Below are 20,266 nucleotides of genomic sequence, written 5' to 3' on the forward strand. Positions count from 1 at the left end.
CTTGCCTGGTGATTTCTCAACTGCTCTGAAATCAGCTGCTGAATAACCCCCAAATCTCGGCGTTTGGGGCATTTGTTCTGCTGGGTTGAACCCTGGTCATTTGTCCTAAAGGCACAGCAGCACAGCTGGTGGCCAAGGCGTTCCCTTCCAGCCTGTTTAGTGTGCAGGTGAGTGCCCTGGACCTGGGGTGGGTGGGTGGCTCTTTGTGTAGTGTGTGCAGGTGCTTCTCATGAGAGCAGAAAGGAGCCAGGGCACCACAGACCTACCTGCCTCCCTCCCTGGGTGCTTTTCTAGGCATCCACCTGGATTTGGGCTTTGGAGGGGGCCTTGAATGTCTCAGAAAAACTCCCTTTCCAACGCTGTTTTCATACAAATAAAAAAATGAAAGCCCTTAAAAATGACCTCTCAATAAAGTACCGAAACATTAAAATAACAGAATTTGCTGGAAGTGCTAATTTTCAAAGAAAAAAAATGCCATTGTGTTCTGTATTTGACCTGAGTTTATACTTTAACCACTTAACAAATGTCAATTTTAGAACAGACTGCTTAAAAAACACCGATAATTTTTTCCTTCACATTTTTAGAAACAAAACTCCTTTTCCTCCCATATTATTTACAGATCAACCTAGACAACATGGCAAAATACGTATATGCTAAAACATACCTGGTGTAGCTCCACAACAAAATTCAGCACCTCCTGCTGAGCTCCAGGGATCTTGTAACATGTTATTGTGCACCCACTGACCTGTCAAAACACAAAATGCCCTCAGAACCTCTAACACTGACTATCTGTGCAGTAGATCACTGTACATCAGTATTTCTGGATATACTTTGTCTGTCCACTCTCTACTTGTTTGGAGCAGAGAATAAGCAAAATGAGATGGTTTAGGCAGATGCTAACATGCCCTGAACCAGGTTTAAAGTCTTTGGACAGTAAAATACTCTTTATTTATAGTGTAGTGCTTCTTTCCCAGTTCAGGCATAGTTCAGTCCCAGTCATATAAATAATACTCTGACTGTTATAACAGAAAAAACCCAGTGTATAGGCCTACTTATTACACCAACCAGATAAGCCCTTTAAGGCCAGGGTAATTTATGGACTATGCTGGAACATTTATGGGCTAATTAGGCAGAGCTACAATGATAATGAATTTTATGGACACTCAAAAAACCCTGCAGATGAGCAGCCTGGCAAAGCACAGAATGTCACACAGCTTTGAAGACCATTCATCCAGCACTAGTAAAATATGGCTCTGTGAGAGCCGGGGCTGTGCCGGCAGCCAAACCAGAGCTGTAAACAACTCCTGCCCTGCAGAGAGATGGGAGCTGGGAGCTCCTGCAGCCCATCCTCAGCCACTGGTCTTGCCTGGCAAATACAACACATGAAAATATTACATTTGTCTGGATAACAAATAGTTGCCACCAAAGCACAAAGGCACCAGCCCAGTGAAGGAAGACTGATGCGTTCCTAATTTTCACATCTTTCAGGAGCAAACTAGATCCTGAGATTAAAAAACACTACTTCAACCCTGATTTTTTGGGGATTGAAATTAGTCAAGAAAGGTAATTGTCTTGTTCTCTCAGCAGTGATGGTTTTGTCTGGCTCTGGAAAGAAAAGGAGTCCAGGAAAGCTGGTGGATTTTCAGGGATAACCTTCTCCAAACTCAAGAACTGTCCATGCCAACAATCTGAAAAACAATGGCAGCAGGAGTCTGCATGGATGAACACAGAGCGCCTGATAAAACTGAGCCCTAAAAAGGAAGCATAGAAGAGGTCCAAGTAATTACCAGGAATACAGTCCTGGTGACAGCAGGTGACCAGACACTGGAGCAGGTTGCCCAGAGAGGTTATGGAGTCTCTATCCGTGCAGGTATTTAAACCCTGAGTGGACATGGCCCTGCTCCAACTGTCCCTGCTCAGAGCAGGGGGTGGACAGGATGGTGTCCATAGGCTCTTCCAAGATTGTGGCACAGAGGGTGCTGAGCAGAGATGTGTGTGAAGTGCCGCCCCACTGGTGTGCCAAAGGCACCTGAGTCAGAGCAGCTGGGGAGCTGCCTCCATCCCCTTCATGCCCAGAGCCCTTTCGGGAGGGTCAAGGTTCACAGCTTGTTTTATCCCAGCCGCAGACAGACACAGGTGGGAATGCCCTGCCCTTTGCACAACCGTCCCATGGTCAGAGCTCTCAGCTGCGTGCGGGGAGCTCTCCCAGGAGTATTCCTGTATTTTACAATAAACAATCTTGGCATAAAGCAAACCAAAACAAAGTGAAACCCAAGCAAAATAATCTTGGGGATTGGGATGAGAAGCCAGGAACCCTACCTGCCAGCTGGATGCCCTGGGTGCTGTTACAGACCTTTTCTTCACAGAGTATTCTCCTCCTTGGTTCATAGGGAGTTCTCTGTGTCCCCAGTCTGAGATAAACAGAGGCCTTTGACTGTGCCAGCCAAGCCTGTAACCCCAAGGCCATGCAACACCATGAGCAGAAACAACCGGACATCTAAGGACTCACCTAAAAGACTCTGCAAGACATATGTCAGCTTTCCTGTTGTTGTTTTTTCTGATTCTGTTTGCCTGCTTTGCCTTACAGCACATCTTAGCATGAAAGCAAACAGCTCAGAGATCCCTAATCCCCTCACTGCTGTTCCTACGTTGTTATCTCAGGGCAGAAGGTCTGGCTTTGCAGCCACACATTGCATGTCACACCTCAGCGTATTGATTTAGCAACAGCTTCCTCTGATTTACAGCTGCAACTGACATTAGAAGTGGTTCCTGTACAAAAAAATATATGATAAAATGTGGCATAGTCAGTAGAAATTAATTTAGAGCCACTAAATCTGCCCTGGGAATAGTCCTGTGCTTCTAAGTTAAGCACACTCTGGGGTTTACAGGTATTTAAGCACAGCTCAGCTCTATGCTGCCCAGTATTTCAGGTGGTGTTTTTAAAGGTGTTTGACCAACTACAGTGGTTAAGTTGAAGGTAAATATGATTTTCAAAAGCTCCTCAAACAGTGCTTTTGTTACTCTCAGTAGGAGTTAGTACCAGGATCAACAGGGACCTGAGAGTGTTTTCTCCAACTGAATGAGGAGACCTCAATCCTGAAATGAACTGGCTTAAAAAGCTTTAAGACCTGGTGCTGGGAAGGATCTTAGGTGTCTTCTGGAAATCTCCCTCTGCCCAGTGAGGAAAGGTGGCCCTCAGCCTTAGCAGCACTGAGCAGGGAATATCCAAGTATGTGACTTAGGGACTTGGAATGGGCTTTCCCCCGTAGTGTTACTGAAGGGGGCACAGCTAAAACAGCAAAGAGCAAAACACTCACTTGGACCTAAAATCTGGACTCTTTGGGACAGGAACTTTGGGCCTGCTAATTCATTTAAGTGTCTGCTGATACAGCTAATTAGAGATAGGAAAATCAGACGGGAGCCACATCCCCCAGGCCAGACCTCTGCAGCTGGGCTCACCTTCTAACCCCACTTCATGGCCAACTAGAGATGCTTTTTTTAGGGGCTGATTCATTTGTCCCATTTCAGGGTGAGCTCTGGGCTCAGAGCCCATTTTTTTGCCCCAGGGAGCACCAGGGGGCTGGTTCCCATGTGGCTCTGAGCATCAGCCTCTGTAGGTGGATAAATTTAGGTGAGACAAACCCTCTCCTTCCTGAAGGGATGCCATATCCCATTGAAATCATGAAGGGTTGGTCACCCCCATGCTTTGGATATCCCTCCAGTCTCTGCCATTGATTTACATACTCATTAATACACATTAATTCATATATGCATCAATATAGGACTTCTTGTCTTTGTATGCATCTGCTTGGGGTTTGGTTTATTGGGACACCAAATAACGTCACAATTTCTCATGGGAGTACCTGAACAACTTGTAAATTCACACTTATAACTGAGAGTATTAGAACAGAATTCAACAAATAACAGAAATCCAGTGAAACACGCCGACAGTCAAAACACATTCTTGGAGATTCTCTATTTTCTTTAGGTTTCCCAAACACTGAACACACAAACGGTTTTGACATTATTACTAGGACCTCTTTTATTTTTCTGCTACTTGAAAATGGAGAGACATTGGAGGTATTCTGATGTGTTTTGATCACCTTTCACATCTCATACTGTTTTCCAGTCCAAAAAAGCGGGTAAACAGGAAAAAATTAAATGAAAAATAGGAGGCTGGAATTGCAGCTAAACCACGGCAATGCCACAACTGAATAAGGAAGCAAAAATTTGGTTTACAGAAACCAAAATATATAAATCTTTCAGTCTAGTACTTCGTTCTCATTTAGCAAAAAACCATGTTTTCCCACATTTCCTTCTCAGCCTGACTGCAGATGAAAACTTGTGGTGTATTAATCCCTTCCTAAATTAGATATGCCCTCTGAAAAGTATGGAATTGTGGGCTATAAATGGCCTAGCATTAATTGCAGTAATTTCCCCATGGCTAAAATGGATGTTGCAGGGCCTTTTATTCCCTTAAATTCTCTTCATCCTTTCTTTAAATAGCTGGAGTGTGAATGTCGCCTGACATTTCTGTTCCTTTGGGGAGCAGTTGCACCCCCTGACCCTTGGCTGTGTCTCCCAGAAGCTGCAGTCATTTTCAGTTAAGGGTAATTGGCAGCAGAATACACTTTGTTCTGTATAGTGTTAAAAATGGGGGACTTTGTTTTGCCAACCTTCCTGAACTTCCTTTCAGTTCAACGAAGGAGTGCAACATTTGTATAAGAAAGAAATATTGTCTTCAATGGGAAATGTATTCCATGTGTGTTATAATTTATATTATGACAGATCTTTCTTAACGTACAATATTGTTATTCAGCGGGTGGAAAGAAACTTCATCAACTTCTTTCTTTCTTTCGGAAAAAAATGAGTTCTTTGAGGCGACCATAATTTTTATTTGCGGAAATATGTGATAAATTTGAATAATAAATTTATATTAAACCTCCCATTTGTATTCGATTTCCTTCATAAATCTGGGTAAGATGTCAGCTGAGCTGTTCATATATAAAATATTAGAACAAACATTGCCTGTCTAATTGAAAAATCTGTCTTCATCAAGGACCTGGAGCTGAGCTTAAGAATGAAAGATGGAGGCTTTATTTAATGCAGCTCTGCCCCGACTGTCATGAATGCTGTCTTTTTCCTCCCCTTCACCACCTCAACAGGAATAGCAAAGCTCTATTCCCCAACTGGTCTTAAAGGCAGAAATACAAAGATTTGCAGAGAAAGGAATGGTCGCTGGTGTCTGTGGAGTGCTTTAAGGGACTTATGTTTGCGAGCGTTAATCCTCCTGCACTTACAGGATGGGAGTTGCAATCCCTACTGGATTGGTTGGCCCGGGCTCAAAATTTACAGCTAATGTAATAATCTTCCAGGGTCACCCCATGGGGTCACTCCCGTTATCACCAGAGGATGTAACCACAACAGCGGGGAGACATAAAGGCGAAAGCAGAAAGGGAAATGAAAAAGGAGGCTGGGAGGGTTTTGCAGACCAAGGAAAGAAAAAAAGGAGGAAAGAAAGGGGCAAGAAGAGAGCATATGTGTGTTTTCAGAACCGCTGGGATTTCCCTGGCTGATCTGAAGCCCAGAGAGTGACTGTGAAAACCTGCCAACCCCACCAACATGCCCTGATCCAGCCAGGCTTTCACGAGAGCCAGTGCAAACTCGGTCCCGGTTTGAAATGGAGACAGGGCACTCTGTGGCCCCTGGAGCAGGCGAGGGTGAGAGCCAGAGGGACCGGGAGGGGACCCAGAGAGAGCAGCATCCCAGGAAGCCCGGCTGGAGGGTGGAGGATGCCTGCTCTGCTCACAGGGGCACAGGGCTTGAGCCTGCGGAGCTTCACGGATGTGCAGCAGGGGTGAGCAGGACTCTCCCAGTTTGTTATTCCAGAACAAAAATGCCCAAGTGCCTGGTAATTAACAATTCAAGGGTCTCTGAAGCTCTTTCAAAGTTCACTTGTAAGGATGTGCGTAAGACTCTTCTTTGCTGCCCTCAGGAAGCACTGAGGTGAGTGAATGTGAGACAATGCTGGTTTGTAGAGAGCAGTCACCAGAGGAGATAAACCTCCACTTTTGTCGAGCTGGATCCTTCCCAGGGCCTCACAAACAGCTCGGGGAGGGTGGAGGCTGCAGTGCTATGGACAGGGAGGAGCTGCATCCAGATGTGGACTGGGCTGGCAGCACACAGATTGTGCAACACTTTGAGCTGGATAAGGTCAGAGATACGGCCCTGGCATCTCCTGCAGACGGGAGCAGCTGCTGGGCTGCTAATCCACAGCTCTGGAAAACTGTGTCCAGTTTTTATCCCACCAGACACCTTCCCTACGACCTTGTTCAAAGCACTCGGCTCCTCCAAACCTTGGAAGTCTTTCATCTGTGGCCCTGGTGCTTCCACCACAGAGCCAAGGGCCTTTTTTGCACTGGCCTCAGAGCTGCTTTGTGTCCAGCCCTAAGCAAAGGGGCAACTTGAGTAACAAGGAGGAATTTGGAGAGGAGAAAGAACAAAGAAGTGCCAAGAAGGCCTAAGAAGATGTAGCTCGCACAAGAGCCAAAATCTCAACATAAGGGACAGTCATGTTCTGTCTATTCTGATGGACACTAAAGGTGGCATTACATCAATATTAATAAATAATCTGGTGGCCACTGAAAACTTTATATTCCATCTTTTGGAAGGATATTCTGGACCAAAGGACATTTCTGAAAGTTCAACCTCTACTTGTGACTCTTCAAGTACCTCACCAGTACCTTTGTGAAGGGAAAAGGTGGATGAAGAGCACCTATTTTAGCATGTCAAGCTCTCCTTTGACTCGAGGATCTCCCAACCCATAAAACTCCTGGTAAAGAGAAGTGTGAGTACATGGGAAAGACAGGAAAAGGGAACTGATGACTTCAACCAGTGTAAAGAAAACCAGAGACTAAGAAATTTGTCAAAAAACTATCAGTCTGTCAAAAGAAAATAAACTACATCTCTGCTGCACTCAGAAATGAAACCAGTATCAACCTCAGCCTTCAAAGTACTGGCGATCATGTGTCTCTTCTTGGTAGCTGGAAATTCATCCAAGGCTTAAGACAATCTCATTTGTCTCCTGTTGCAGGTTTTTGGCCCTAATAATTTTTCATGTAGGCAGTACTGCTACAGTGGAATTACAGCCCAGCAATGCCTTTCACCATTCAGGGAGAAACTAGGGAGGGATAGGATGACTTGTGATAGAAATATTTTTTTTCAGCCAAAAAGATAAGGAAAAAATCCACATTAACCGCAACACAAGTACTCAGTAAGAACCTAAGAAAACTGGAATGAATATTCTTCAACTCCTGAACAAATCTGCAAATTAAAATGTCTCATTTTCTGGTTTTGATGAAACACAGAAACACTCCAAGGAAAGTAGAAACTTTCTGTGATTTGCTTGCTTTGGCAGAAATTAAATAGTTTCTGATACTAACTTTTATGAACACTGCTTTTACCAGCCTTTGCTCTCACCATCCCTTTATTAAAATCTAGGGAAGCTTCTTATTAAAAGACATGTAAAGGAATAAGCTAAAAGCAAATCACCTCTCAGTTTGCATTAAGGGATAGTGGAGATGTAGAAGTGACTTCCAACCAAAGTCAAAGGAAAACCCTGCCATGTCACTGGGGTCAACATGCAGGTGGCAGCAGGGCGTTCAGTCACAGACCTTCCTGCAATGCTACATGTCAGGAGTAGGAGCTTTGAACTAAGTTTCAAGAGGACCATAACAGATTGGGAGCAGATGCCAGAAACAGACACTGCCAACCGTGCTAGAAGTGGCCACCAACCATCCTGCCTCCCTGATAAGATTATCCAAAACTAAAGGGTTCAGCATAGCACTGCTGCACTTCTTACACCTCAGCAGGTGGGTTTGTTCTCAGGTCTCACAACTACCAACACACACTTTATGAATACACACTTACACAGGTAACAAGAGGAAGGCAAGAGGTTAACACTGGCTCTGGAGGCTCCTGACTCTGGTAGATACAGTGGCTGATGGGAGCAGTGTTCACCCTTGCGAGTTTCCATCTGATACTGTAATTTAGGGAATGACCTGTCCATTAACCCTGCCCCACTCTCGCTGCACCAGCAGCAATTCAGGTGGAGCTCAATAGCCTCTGTCATTGTCCCGGCCTGCCATGAGGTTTCTCAGCTCAATGCCACACTTGAATGAAACTCTGTCATTATGCTATATTTAGGTAATGAAAGGTGTAATTAGCTTTGTTCTGCTGCAAGCTGATCCGACCCTGTAGGCATTATAAAAGGTAATAAAATAGGTGCCCAGATATAAAACCCTGAATAAGCATATTATTCGGTGTAATTTCCCGAGCCAAAAACTGATGAAAGAACTGGGGTGAGGGAGCCTCAGCTGCTGCAGTGCCCAACCAGGCACGCCGTGAGAAGCCACGCAGAAAGTGCAGCCAAGGGATGTCAAGGCATCAACAGAGCCAATATTGAACCAGTCCCCCGCTGGTGCAGCTTTTCTATAATTGATGGCATTTTGTGATGATTGCTTTCCTATTACAGCCTTGTATCTTATCTCCCCATTGTGAGGGGAGCAGCTTTATGTTATTGTCAGCAGCTCTCCAGAGCCAGCATTATCCCAGGCCCATGGCCTTTGTGGGGCTGTCGGCTTGTCATTAATTGTCCTGCCTGACCTTTGTTTGGGACTTTGGCCATCTGCTTTATCGCACCCCATCAGCCTCCGGGAGGAATGAATGGAACTGATAATGTAGAAGTCCTGGCAGGAGAGATACTGGGCTAGAAGCTCTGGATGCCAAATGAGTCAGTCCTTGGGACATCACACATTTTCTTAGCGTGAGTAATTCCAGTTGGGGAAAGGAGTTTTGCGGTATTTGCAAAAAAAATGCTGGCATGTTTGATATGGGCGCTATCCACACCAGCAGGTCCTTGCTGATTTACACCAGGTGAGTGTCACCTCAGCTTTGGACTGTGCCTTAGTTCTTCAGGGAATATCCCGAATGCTTTCCTTGTTTCCAAGACAGTGAAAAATCATGCAATGGCTCATACTCTCCACATCCACACCACGTTCCTAGGGATGCGCTACTCTTCCAACCCCCCTTGATTCCAGCTGCAGCAGGACCAAAGCTCCATAGTGAAATACGCCAGTGGAAAAATCCCTCTTCTACTATACCAGAGGCTGACCTGGTATCTGTCGGTGGTTCGGAGTCTTGAGCAAGGACAGGAAGCCAAGAAAATGTGGGCACCTGAGCCACCAGCTCCTGGCAGGGTGGCTGGTACTGCCCATCCATGGAGCTCTGGGACTTTGCAGTGCCTCACACGTTTGGAAGGGACTACAGCATTTGAGTGTGTGGGTTCACCCTCTCGTGCCCACGTCACCCATTGTTCTCTTGGATGTGGCTGCTCCTGAGTGTCCCACAGACCATTCCCCACACATGGTGGGGGGCTGGGAGCGTCTGGCCCAGCGCACACACAAAACACACCTTGGAGGAGCCAACTCCAGGGTGCTGGACAACATTTTCACATAGCGGCCATGAACAAAAGGCTGCTGGAGTCATGGGAAAGGTGCATCCCTCCCATGGACTCCAGTGGGCTTTAAAGCAGGGCCAGTGATCAGCAGCCTATGAAGTCTCCTCAGGAAAGTCTCCCACAATAAAGATGTTCCACCTGATGCAGGTGCTTGTAAAACATTTCTCAAGCAATTATAAACAGGTAATGCTGAAATTGCATGGGCACAGACACAGGGAAATGGTTCTGTTTGCTCTTTGCTAATCACCAGGACTATGGGTGTTTGCTCCCTGCTGGGAAGAAGGAGTTTCTCAGACATATTCCCTAGGTGAGGCAGGAGCTGATGGTGAATATGACCAAAGCACCCAAAGGCAAATATTCCAGTTATTGCCCTCTGGTCTGGCTGGGACCACCAAGTGACTCGTGCACACCTATCCCCCCATCCCACTTTACCACAACTTGCTCTTCTTTCCCTCTGCTGGGTCTCCTACTCCTAATTTGTTTGCCACGCATGACAGAATAAATGTTTTCAATATATTGAATGCAGTTATCTTCCATAAAAAAAGCACTGACTCTCAGGAAAGCCTTTAGACCAGCACTAAAAATCTCCTCCAGCAACAATGGTAAGAGAGACATTAAAAAGAGCCCTTAAAAATTCACAGCATTTGCTTCTTTTTAAATTTTTTCCCTTGTGTGTGGTATTTAATCAACTCTTGCAATTATTTCCCAATAGCACATTGCTTTTATCAGAATAAATCAAGCTTTCCTACCCTCATATCCAGTACCCACATTCTAGGACATAGGAAAAATCCACAAAGCAGCCAGGAGTATGAAGGCAGATGTGGGGACACCAATTCAAATCCACCCTGGCACCAGAGATTTACCCCAGGAATTACAAGGCAGAAAGCCCTGTGTTTTCTGCGAGGTCAGAACAGATTTCCCAACAATCCTCTTGGATCTCAAATCTTCTGAATTAGTTCATCTGGAGCTTGTCTATCAAGCAAAATCAACACACCAGCTACAAGCAGCCGTACAGCTGATTTCCCCCCTGTTTTTTGCCCCACAAAGAGCCAGACAAAGCCACAGCAAGATCCTCCATATCTGCAAGCCCCAACCTGCCATGGGCCCAGCTGGACACAGCCTCAGAGCAACCCACAGCAAACACCTCCCCAGATCCGCAGTGGGAGATGGCAGCCGCCCACACTTTCACTCAGGAATGCCTCTGGTCTCAGGAGATGATGGATATTTTCTCCTGATGCTCCCCATGGAAAAACAAACAAACACACACCTTCTGACAGCCCCGTAACCTGGGTACTACTGGGGGGTGGGAAGCCGCACCCTGCCAGTAGAAAATTACTCCTGTGTTCAGGCAGGCACAGAGAGCACTAGGTACCCTGCTCTGCCACAAACTTCCTCCTCAGCCTTGGGAAAGTCACTTAACTGCCACAATTTGGGTATTAATGGGCGTGAGATGCATGAATATTTTTCCATTTGCTCTTGGTAAAGTCGGGGTAATGGCTGGGCTCTACCTCGCAGGGGGGTGGTGAGAAAAAACCAATAAAGGTGGTAAGACAGTCCCAGCCTGCTGGGGTGGGGGCCACACACATTCCTGAAATAGATTTCCTTGGGGTCAAGTTTCTCTCGAGGTGGTATTTCGAAAGCTAAACATGAAGGGGTAATGAATTACTGTTCAGGATAAAACCAGCCCTCAGCTATTCATAGTTTGGATATATCTCACAATGTTTTTATCAGGGCCAGCTCCAGCGCTTATTAAAAATCCAAGTAATGTCCTGTTCCACTGGCTTTCTCTGGCCTTAGGTGATACTGCTTGCTGAATACAATGAAAATGTGTCACTTGAAAATAAATGTGTTCTTTCCAAGGAAATCTGGCTCGGACGCCTGATAAATTCCACCATTCACTCAGCTGCTGGAATTTGAAGAATCCCTCCCCATCCTTCAGCTGGTATTTTCTTAAAAGTAACTCTCAGGAATTATCAAACGTGGGGAATTCCCGAAGGCCCTAACATCCCAGCTGGATCAAAGTGTGGCGCTGATAAGATCAGTGACTGAGTACATCCCCATTCTGTGGAAGGTAGGTGGGCGGAAGGATAAATACAGTAGAGGCCGTGCCAGAAGCTAATGCAGAACAAACACTGAGCTACCCCAGATGCATTTTCATCTGGCTTTGTCTGTGACAGACCATCTTCCCACCTGCGGAGAGAGGAGCGCTTCAGGCGGATTTCAGCTGGCACCGGCTCACTTTCAGCACCTCAGCTCCCCTGCCCGGCCCAGATCCCTCTCCCAAGCAGAGCAGGGCACTTCCCAAGCCAGGCAAGAGAGATGAGACTCTACTTATAGCCTAACACCGGAGAAGACAGCTTGTGTCTGAAGGAGATGCACTGAATGTGGTTTTCCACAGTTCCTGCACAGTTTACATTCCTTTAAACTACCCACAAAGCTGAAATGCCTTTAAAGTCCTCTCAAAGGTACCAGGTCTCTGACGGTTTCTTGCCAAAAGGTAGCCGAGACTTCATGTTTCATCTTAAATCAAGAGAGCTTTAGTGATTCCACGTTTCTGCAGCAGATGTGGAAATCTGTCATGCTTTTGGAACACAAGACTCCTGCTTCCCAATCAAGGGTGCTGGGGCAAACTTGGCAAACAGAAATAGATGCATATTCATATTCATGCATTCACCTCAATTACAGGCAATACCTGTGGATGGAGGGGCTGGCACTGCCTGTTTCATTTTCTCGTTTACTTTGAGAGTTTTCCAAAATCCCAGCAAGGGAAAATTAAAAATAATGAATTCTGCACTCTCCCTGGGTTTCCCTCTGTCAGATCCCTGTCCCACCCACAAGGTGCAGTGCTACTGTCTGCACACAGCAAAGAACTGCAGAGCCTATTCCTCTCCATTAAGGTATTTAGCAGATGTACAAAAGACACATTTTTACCGATCTGTTATAAGAAAATCAAAGTAAAGGGGAAATCCTAACAGCATAAGAGCAGCACTAAGTGGAAATATTACAACGTAAGAGCAGGTGCTGCTTTGGCAACAGATACTGATACCACAAGGTGTTTGAGAGAAGATGCTGCACATTCTCAATATTTCAGTGGCATTTATCTTTCTACCTTTTGAATATTTTTAAATGGCCATTGCCTGGCAGTTGCCAGGTAGGAATTAAATCAAGCTGAGTCATTGCTTTTCATTTTGCTTCCCTGACTTACTGTAACAGTTGTGAGGTTGGTTGGTGTAGAATGGAAATGTCAGGGGAAGCATTTTTTTATTAGTGGCTTCTGGAGGAAATGTGCCATTAACTGTGCTACCATTATTTGCTTCACCAGTCTGAATTCATGTGAAGTGAGAGAGCTGATGTCAGAACCAGGGATTGCTGACACCACCATCTGCTGGGAATGGAGATGTGTGTTAGGACTTTGCCTATTTCAGGTTTTATGATTATTTTACTACTCATTTTAATGCCAGAGTTTCCATTTTTCACAACCTGATTGCTTTCAGGTGCATCAGTTCATATAATACTAGTAGAGGATGCATTTTTAAAATGTTTTTCCAAGGACCTGGAAAAGAAATTCTTAGGATTTTCCTGCCCTGCGGGGTCACTCACAGTGTAGGCTCTATTAGTGCTGCTGTTTGGTTGCTAATGTGATGAATTAATGTTTCTTTAAAATGGGTTCAATGCTTCACAGGCAGTGCACACACCATCCCATAAATGTGACATGTGAAGAGAAAAATAGCAGCACGTAACAATATCATCATCACACTGAAAGTCTGGGTGAAAATGCATTAAAAATTCTCTCTGATGGCAAAAACATTCTGTAAGTTTTTGACTTTCCAGTTTGTACGGAAAACAAGGCAGCGCTCCCTGTGCTCAAAGACAAACGTGATTTTTCCAAGATCTTTTATCTTCTGCAAAAGGCTTTTTGAGGAGGAACGTGTGAGGAAGTGGCAATGACAGGCAGGTAACTATTAAAGGTGACAGAAGCAGGATGTGGTGCTAGGAGGTGTTTCAAAGACCCAACCAGCAAAACTGAGTCTGGCTGCTTTCGGCAAGATTGCAAGTGCATAGTAAAGTTAAGCATATGCTCAAATAGTAGTAGGTTGAATAAGGATGGACTTATGCACACATTCAAGCTCTTTGATGAAGTTTCTTATTAGTGGGTTTCATTTTATACAACTGAAAGTGCCAGGGTGAGTTGCTGGGATGTTAATAGAGAGTGTCTTTGCTGACCAAGCTCAGACAGTGGGTGGAAAAAGTTGTGGAATGGTGTTAAAGAGCATTCCAGAGCAAAATTAGCTCTGCTTCGCATTATATATATTTCAAAACATGGGCAAACTGTTAATAACAAGATGAGACATCAAGGCATGCATCAAGGATAACGAGTTAATCATTAAATTATTCCTGTCTGTTTACATTGTCAGACAAAGTAGCAGTCAAAACATTCAGAACGTTGCCTCAGCGCTAGAAAATCCACAGGGAAAATACCTTTTCGGCACTTAAAAAAACAATTTTCAAGCTACTGAGTCATCAAAATTAGTTCTGCACTGTTAAACTTTAAAGGAATTCTGCAGATAAAGGAGTCCATGAAGTGACTCTGAGTCAATTGTGCGATGAAAACGATTTATGCTGGAAAACAAAAAGCCCCCCTCACTATTACTTTTGGTATTTTCTCATCTTCACCAGCATCAAGCACTGTTGTTTCTGTCCTCGACTAAAGGTATTTAACAGACTAACACGGTGAGAGTGATCTGCTTAACGACCACACTGATTTATGCAGAAGATTAGAGCTGCCTCCCCATCCCCACTACAACACCACTCCGGAGAGGACAATGTTTTTCCTTCCTTCACTGGGATCCGTGGTATCTCATTCCATGCCACAGGCTCCTCAGAAATGCTCGGAAATGATGGGGAAGGGGTTGACTTTCTTAAGGTTCACCTGCTCATCTCAAAGAACGACACGGCTGACAAGGCACCAGCCTTTCAGCTCTGTGTGGTTTAGCAGCTCTGCTTCGGGATTCCCAAAGATGTTTAAGGGCACTGCAGAGTTGTTCTGGACCACTTCGATTCCTCCTAATGTGACTGTTAATGGAGTTATGGAAAAAGGGAAGATGCATATGAAAAGGAAGATACAGATCTAGAGTAATTTTCTGTGTTTGTTTACAGAATGTCTGTACATAACTCCTACGGAGTTACTCCCACCTTACGTGAGCATACTGTCCTCAGCCTGAAGATTTAAAATGTTTGGACAAAACTACGAATTATTTTGATGTCAAATGTCCTCAGCCATTTCTTCAGTGAGACATTCTTTTAACGAGTCCCTTAAGATACTGACACTTGTTTGCTGCTTCACTCTAATGATGAGTAGTGGGCACTGCTGTCTGTCTCTTTATCTGGTTCCTGGTCACTGCTGGCCGCAAGCCATGAATTCCAACCCTCTCCTTGTCCCACCATCCTGGAGAGCCAAGTGTCCCACTGCAACACCATGGGCTGCAAACACCCTCAAACACAGCCTCCTTTCTTTGGAAAGCACTTGGGCAGCGCTATAGATCTCTGTGACAGAGATCCCCAGTCATTCAAATTCCTGCACTCGGGATCATTTGGAACCACACGGCTGCCTGCAAAGTTGCAGCTGAGCTCCCCATCCCCTTGGCAGCCCCATGGGTGGTCAGCACGGAGCGGGCAACACGAGCGTGTCCCGGCGTTCCTGAGCTCCCACGGCTCTTCCCCGGAGGCTTTTCCCCGCCCGGATGCCTGGATCTGTGCCCCGGGGCCGTGTTGCTGCACGCAGGGTGGTGGTTCCCCTGGCCCCGCTGCAGAATGCGGAGGAGATAACCGGGCCCGGCAGCCCCGGGCGGCCGCACAGGAACGGAGCCCTCAGCCTGCAGTTTTTCAAGCAGCTTTGTGATTATCAGCAATTACCTAACTGGGCTGGGTATTTCCACTCCTGCCCCTCTCTTGTTTGGTCACAAGATAGTTAATTAGAGAGACGAAGAGGGTTTCATTATATCCTCATTGCTGCCTTTCAAGGGGGAAGAATTGCAGAAATGCAACAAGCCAAATTTCCTCACAGTCAAAGATTAATTTGAAAGCTGTCTGGTGAAAGTGTATTTTTTCTGAAGCTATAATACACTTGCAGCTACTGGGATAGTGGAGGATGTAAAGTATCTATCAGACATAACAAATGAAGTGAGAACTCATTCAATGTTTAAAAAAAAAATTCTCAGGAGGATAAAGTCTTTGTTGATAGTACCTTCCTTAGCAAATTTTTCATGATTATTATTTCCTCATCAAAAACATTTTCTACATTGATTGGTATGCTCAGTTCTTGAGTATTTCCACACACTAGTGGTGTTTGTTGTTTTATTTGAGAAAAGTGAGATTTTTGCATTGGGATGAAGAGTGATCTTTACTTCTCTCAAAGTCATGTGGATCAACATATTCCCCGGGGGAAACAATTTGACCACTACTTTGGACAACAAACATAATGTGTGAAAGAATGAATGGAAAACAACTAGAATTGTACGAATGTTTAGCAAAGCTTGAAAATATTTTATAAGCATATTTTTGCTTCATAGAAAGAGAAAACAAACACTGAAAGCTACCACTTTTTAGACCTATTTTCTACTAAAGGTTAGTTTGAGCAGCTCTAAAACTGCCAGCGAACAGGACTTTAAACAAGATGGGGAAGATAATTCCTGACCTTTGAATATCACAAACATTTGCTCAAGTAAAGAATGATTCATGATGACTGCATGAATCCATGGAGGGGACTTGGTTTGCAGCAAACTTCTAGGATGAGCATTTCAGTGAGCCCCACTGGTGAGCAAATTCCCAAGACATTGTGCCATAGCTCATGACATTCCACAGACCACAGGGCATGCCGTGGCCCAGGGGGAGAGCTCTAGGATATGGAATACATTTTGGTTTGAATTATTGTTAACCCCTGGAGCCCAGGAGCTGACTGCCATGGCAGCACATCGCTGAGGTCCAGACAGACTTAGGAGGGTAAAGAACGGCATTTCATGCCACTAATACACTGCTGCAGCCCTTTAACACTAACAGAACAGGGTAAGCAACTGAGGAAGGGCAGAGCTCTGCAATTCAAAGGCAACAAGAGGGCCTAGAAATTTCAGTTTGATTTGATATTCACATCTTAGGAAAATCTCTAATAAGGGAGTAGGAAGCAACTTCATGGCCACAAGCAGCACGGAGGAATGGGAGGCAGAAGCCAGATGTGATACAAAGCACACAAAACAGCAATTCCCAGTCCACTTTCTTTTTTGGACCAATATATTCCTGCTTTTCTTTCTTCAGTGTAGCATCACTGCCACTCTTTCTGTGAAGCTGCAGCTCACAGGGCACTATTTTAGCAGAAATAATGTGAGTGGTGCCTCTATTGTACACACACCAGGCACAATTCCTGAAGAATATCCTCAGATTCACCTGTGCTGAGCCTAATTGCTGCTCATACAATTAATACTCATATGTTTAAGACAAAACATACCTCCAAGTAATCTTGTGCATAACCCTAATTTCACATTTGTTTTGATGGTGTTTTGAGAGCTTAAGCCTCATTTTCCTTCTTATCTGCTAGCACAGAAGAATGACATTATGTTTTCTACATGTTGGCTACTGTTTTTGTGCAGCTTCATGGCAGCCAAGGCAGGAAAGCCCCATGCCAAATGGATCTGGGAACTGACTGGGTCTCATGGGGAGATGACAGGGCTATTCCTGGTTATCCATCTCTGAGACAGAAGTGAGGTACTCTCTGCAGTGCCTTGAGGGACCATACTTTGTTTTATCTCCATCTTTTGCGCTGTTATGGGTAACTGATCACAACTTCAATGTTTTGCTTCATAAGAGCATGTATCCTTTCGAGAGATGCTGTAAGATAGAGGTGGATTCCTAGGCTGGTACAAACAAGCAGATGTTCCTTTTGAACATACACAGGAAAACCAACTGCTCTCATAATCATACAGGACCTCCAAGAGAGATTGAAGTGTTCATTTCTTTTGCCCCTGAAGCAGCGAGCGCTGCTCAGCACTGACTTCTCCAAATAGTCACAGGTGAACCAATCCCGGCCTTTTGCAGTGCAAGGATCTGTTGCCTTTTTTCGCTCAATTGAGCTGATTTCATGTTCCAAGGCGTACAGGAAGCAATGGCACCTTCAGTGGGAATGAAATCCCTGTTCCTGCAGTTCCTTGCTATTGATGAGATATGACCTGACAAGGCTGATCTCCGATTTCCGGCCTCCAGCCCACCCTGGGGACGGGGACAGGGACAGTGCCCTGCTCTCCCCCCTCCACACCGCGTCCACACGACCCACGTCCAGTGGCATGGGAATTACACGTTAGGAGTGGAAACACCACTCAAGCTGCCTCTCTGCAGAGGTTATTTACTTGCTTCAAATGTCAGCTGGGCTATTTTTCTCCCCCTCTCTCCCTCCCTCTCTCCTTCCCCTCCTCCTCCAAGATCCTCACCTAGCAAAGATGATGAAATGCCAAGAAGAAATGTCACTCCAGCGAGTAAGTTTGCTTTGGGGCATAAGTTGCACTTTGATAATGGTATTTGTTCTGTGGGTGGTCAAATTCCCCTCTGCCTCCCCTTTTTGGTCCTAACCATTATCTCACACAAAGATAAGGTTCATTAGTAGCTCCTCTGAGCTATGGACACTGCAGAGCTTATGAAGAAGCATGTTCATCAGTGATAGTGCTTACTAGTGATTGCTGCTTTTATACACCTTTTAGATTCATTTTGCTGCTTTCTCCAGGTGGAAAGTCTTTAAAAAACTTTCAAAACCAGGCTCATTTGGAGGCACACGTATATGTGCAACACATGCATACACATAAGGGCATATGTATTGTTTATGGGCACAATTAAATCTAACTTTAGTTTGTGCTTGGGCTCACAGTTTTACTAAAAATAATAAATTTCTAAACTTGAAAACAAACCCAAATTCATTTATACCATTTTTCCCAAGCTTGGTCTGAGATTCAGGTCTTTCTCTCTTTTGCAGCCTAAGTGACAGCATTGTCCTGCTGTTCTGGAAGCTGAAAGAGATATTCCTGTTGGTTAGGAGGAGGCTTCCTAATTCTATAGCTGATGAAGATAACATCAAGAAAATGTAAAAAGGTCTGGCGTAATTTCTCTTAAAACTGATTCACACCTTAAAGCTTAACTCCTAAAAACATTTAGTTGCTTTATATCACCATAACCTATTTCAGGAGGAAGAAAAAAAAGAGATCCTGGAATGCATCCTGCATCTACTCCAAGAGGACTGAACTGCTTTTTATGCACCAGCAGTGTCAAATGCCTGTAACTTTCTAGGTAGAGATGATATGAATGAGAGATGAGTATGAGGAGATAACGTAAGCATATAAAATAAGGAGCAGTGCTCAGAAAATAGGCTGGAACAACTATTTATCCTTTTTTTTTGTGCATAGCATGAACAATGAGCTTACAACTTGAGGGGAATACTTTTCAATGGAACAGAAATCTAAATAGTGCCATTCTTCACCCTACGATTACATTGCCATCATGAATCCAGTGAAAAGAGTAATAAAACCCCACACCTATCTATAGGAAAATAATAAACACAATAGCTACAAATGGTAATATTATAGAAATATAATAACTACAAGTGGTGAGTAAACAAAAGCTTCTGAATGCATAAAGCCTTTCAATTTTCAGGGCACAGAATCTACATTTTACTGCTTTGGGGATGAGTTTTTATGTGCCTATTGCACACTTACCTCCCCCAAAATAGTTTCTCTTGGCTGCTGCCAGAGGCAGCTCCTGACCAACTGCATCCCTGACTGTGCCACACAGCCCATATCCCCACGGGCACTGCAAAGAAATGAACGCAACCTCAAACTGCAGAGTCAGGTTTCCTCCCTCAAACTGCACTAATAAGCTCATCAATGATAATGAGCAAAAGAATAATAATGGAAAAGGATTCAAATTTGAAAAATATCCAAAGTTTCACTTTTGTTTTCATGGGCTTTGCTGCTAAGTTAAAGGACTGACTAATAGTGAGGTAAAATTTTGTTCTCAGATTCATTTCATTTACTCTGCAAGATGCAGTGGGTTGCAAAGGCAGACATGAGGACTGAATTTCGCTTTTGAGAGGCTTAAAATACTAACCAGACCCTGGAAACTGCTGTTATCTCAACATCAATTTCCAACCTGATTAGGGAGAAAAGTTTCATTTGGTGTCTGTGTCGATTCCCAAACTATGAGGTCATACAGCACTGGCCCCCAAACTCCATCCCCCTCTTATCCTCTTAGCCCTTTACACAAGGAATGGGTCTTTGGGACTGGGAGCACATTCAAGTTTGTATACCCACTCCTTCTTCCAAAAGCAAGATATCTGGTGGTAAACCTTCCACACTTTAGCAAAGCCCCTGAGGATCAGTATACGACTAGTGCATATATGCCTTCACATATGCAAACACAGGCTTGTTTATGACAGGCTTATCTAGCCGGGCTTTACACAGTGATGTTGAAAATAAGGGAATCAAGTGAAAAATGACAGCTGGCAAAACTTTTACTTTGTCCCTTGCCTTTTTGCATGTAAAAAGCTCTTTTTGCTTTACGGTCATGGAAAAGAGTGTGAGTAGAGTGAGCATAGGAAAGTCTGCTTGATTTGTTGCCATCACTAGGAACAAACTTATCTTGCTCCCCAAAAGAGCAACAGCTCTCCCCTCCCTTCTTGTTTTAACAACCAGCAGTAATACCACCCTATTTTATGCCATA

At 44.5% G+C, this 20,266-nt stretch overlaps 1 long non-coding RNA gene across 4 annotated transcripts in view; it reads right to left on the bottom strand.

Moving 5' to 3' along the window:
- LOC109145106 overlaps positions 1 to 20,266 on the bottom strand; it is a 158,174-nt gene that overhangs the window by 89,236 nt on the left and 48,672 nt on the right. For 3 of the 4 annotated variants that reach the window (XR_005604142.1, XR_005604143.1, XR_005604141.1), the window contains exon 3: positions 665 to 745. The exons of the other annotated variant lie outside the window; for it this stretch is intronic. This is a non-coding gene — a long non-coding RNA (uncharacterized LOC109145106). The remainder of the gene's footprint in view (positions 1 to 664; positions 746 to 20,266) is intronic. 4 annotated transcript variants of the gene reach the window in all.

The sequence above is a fragment of the Corvus cornix genome, chromosome 3 (assembly GCF_000738735.6).
Source record: "Corvus cornix cornix isolate S_Up_H32 chromosome 3, ASM73873v5, whole genome shotgun sequence".
NCBI classification, from domain to species: domain Eukaryota; kingdom Metazoa; phylum Chordata; class Aves; order Passeriformes; family Corvidae; genus Corvus; species Corvus cornix.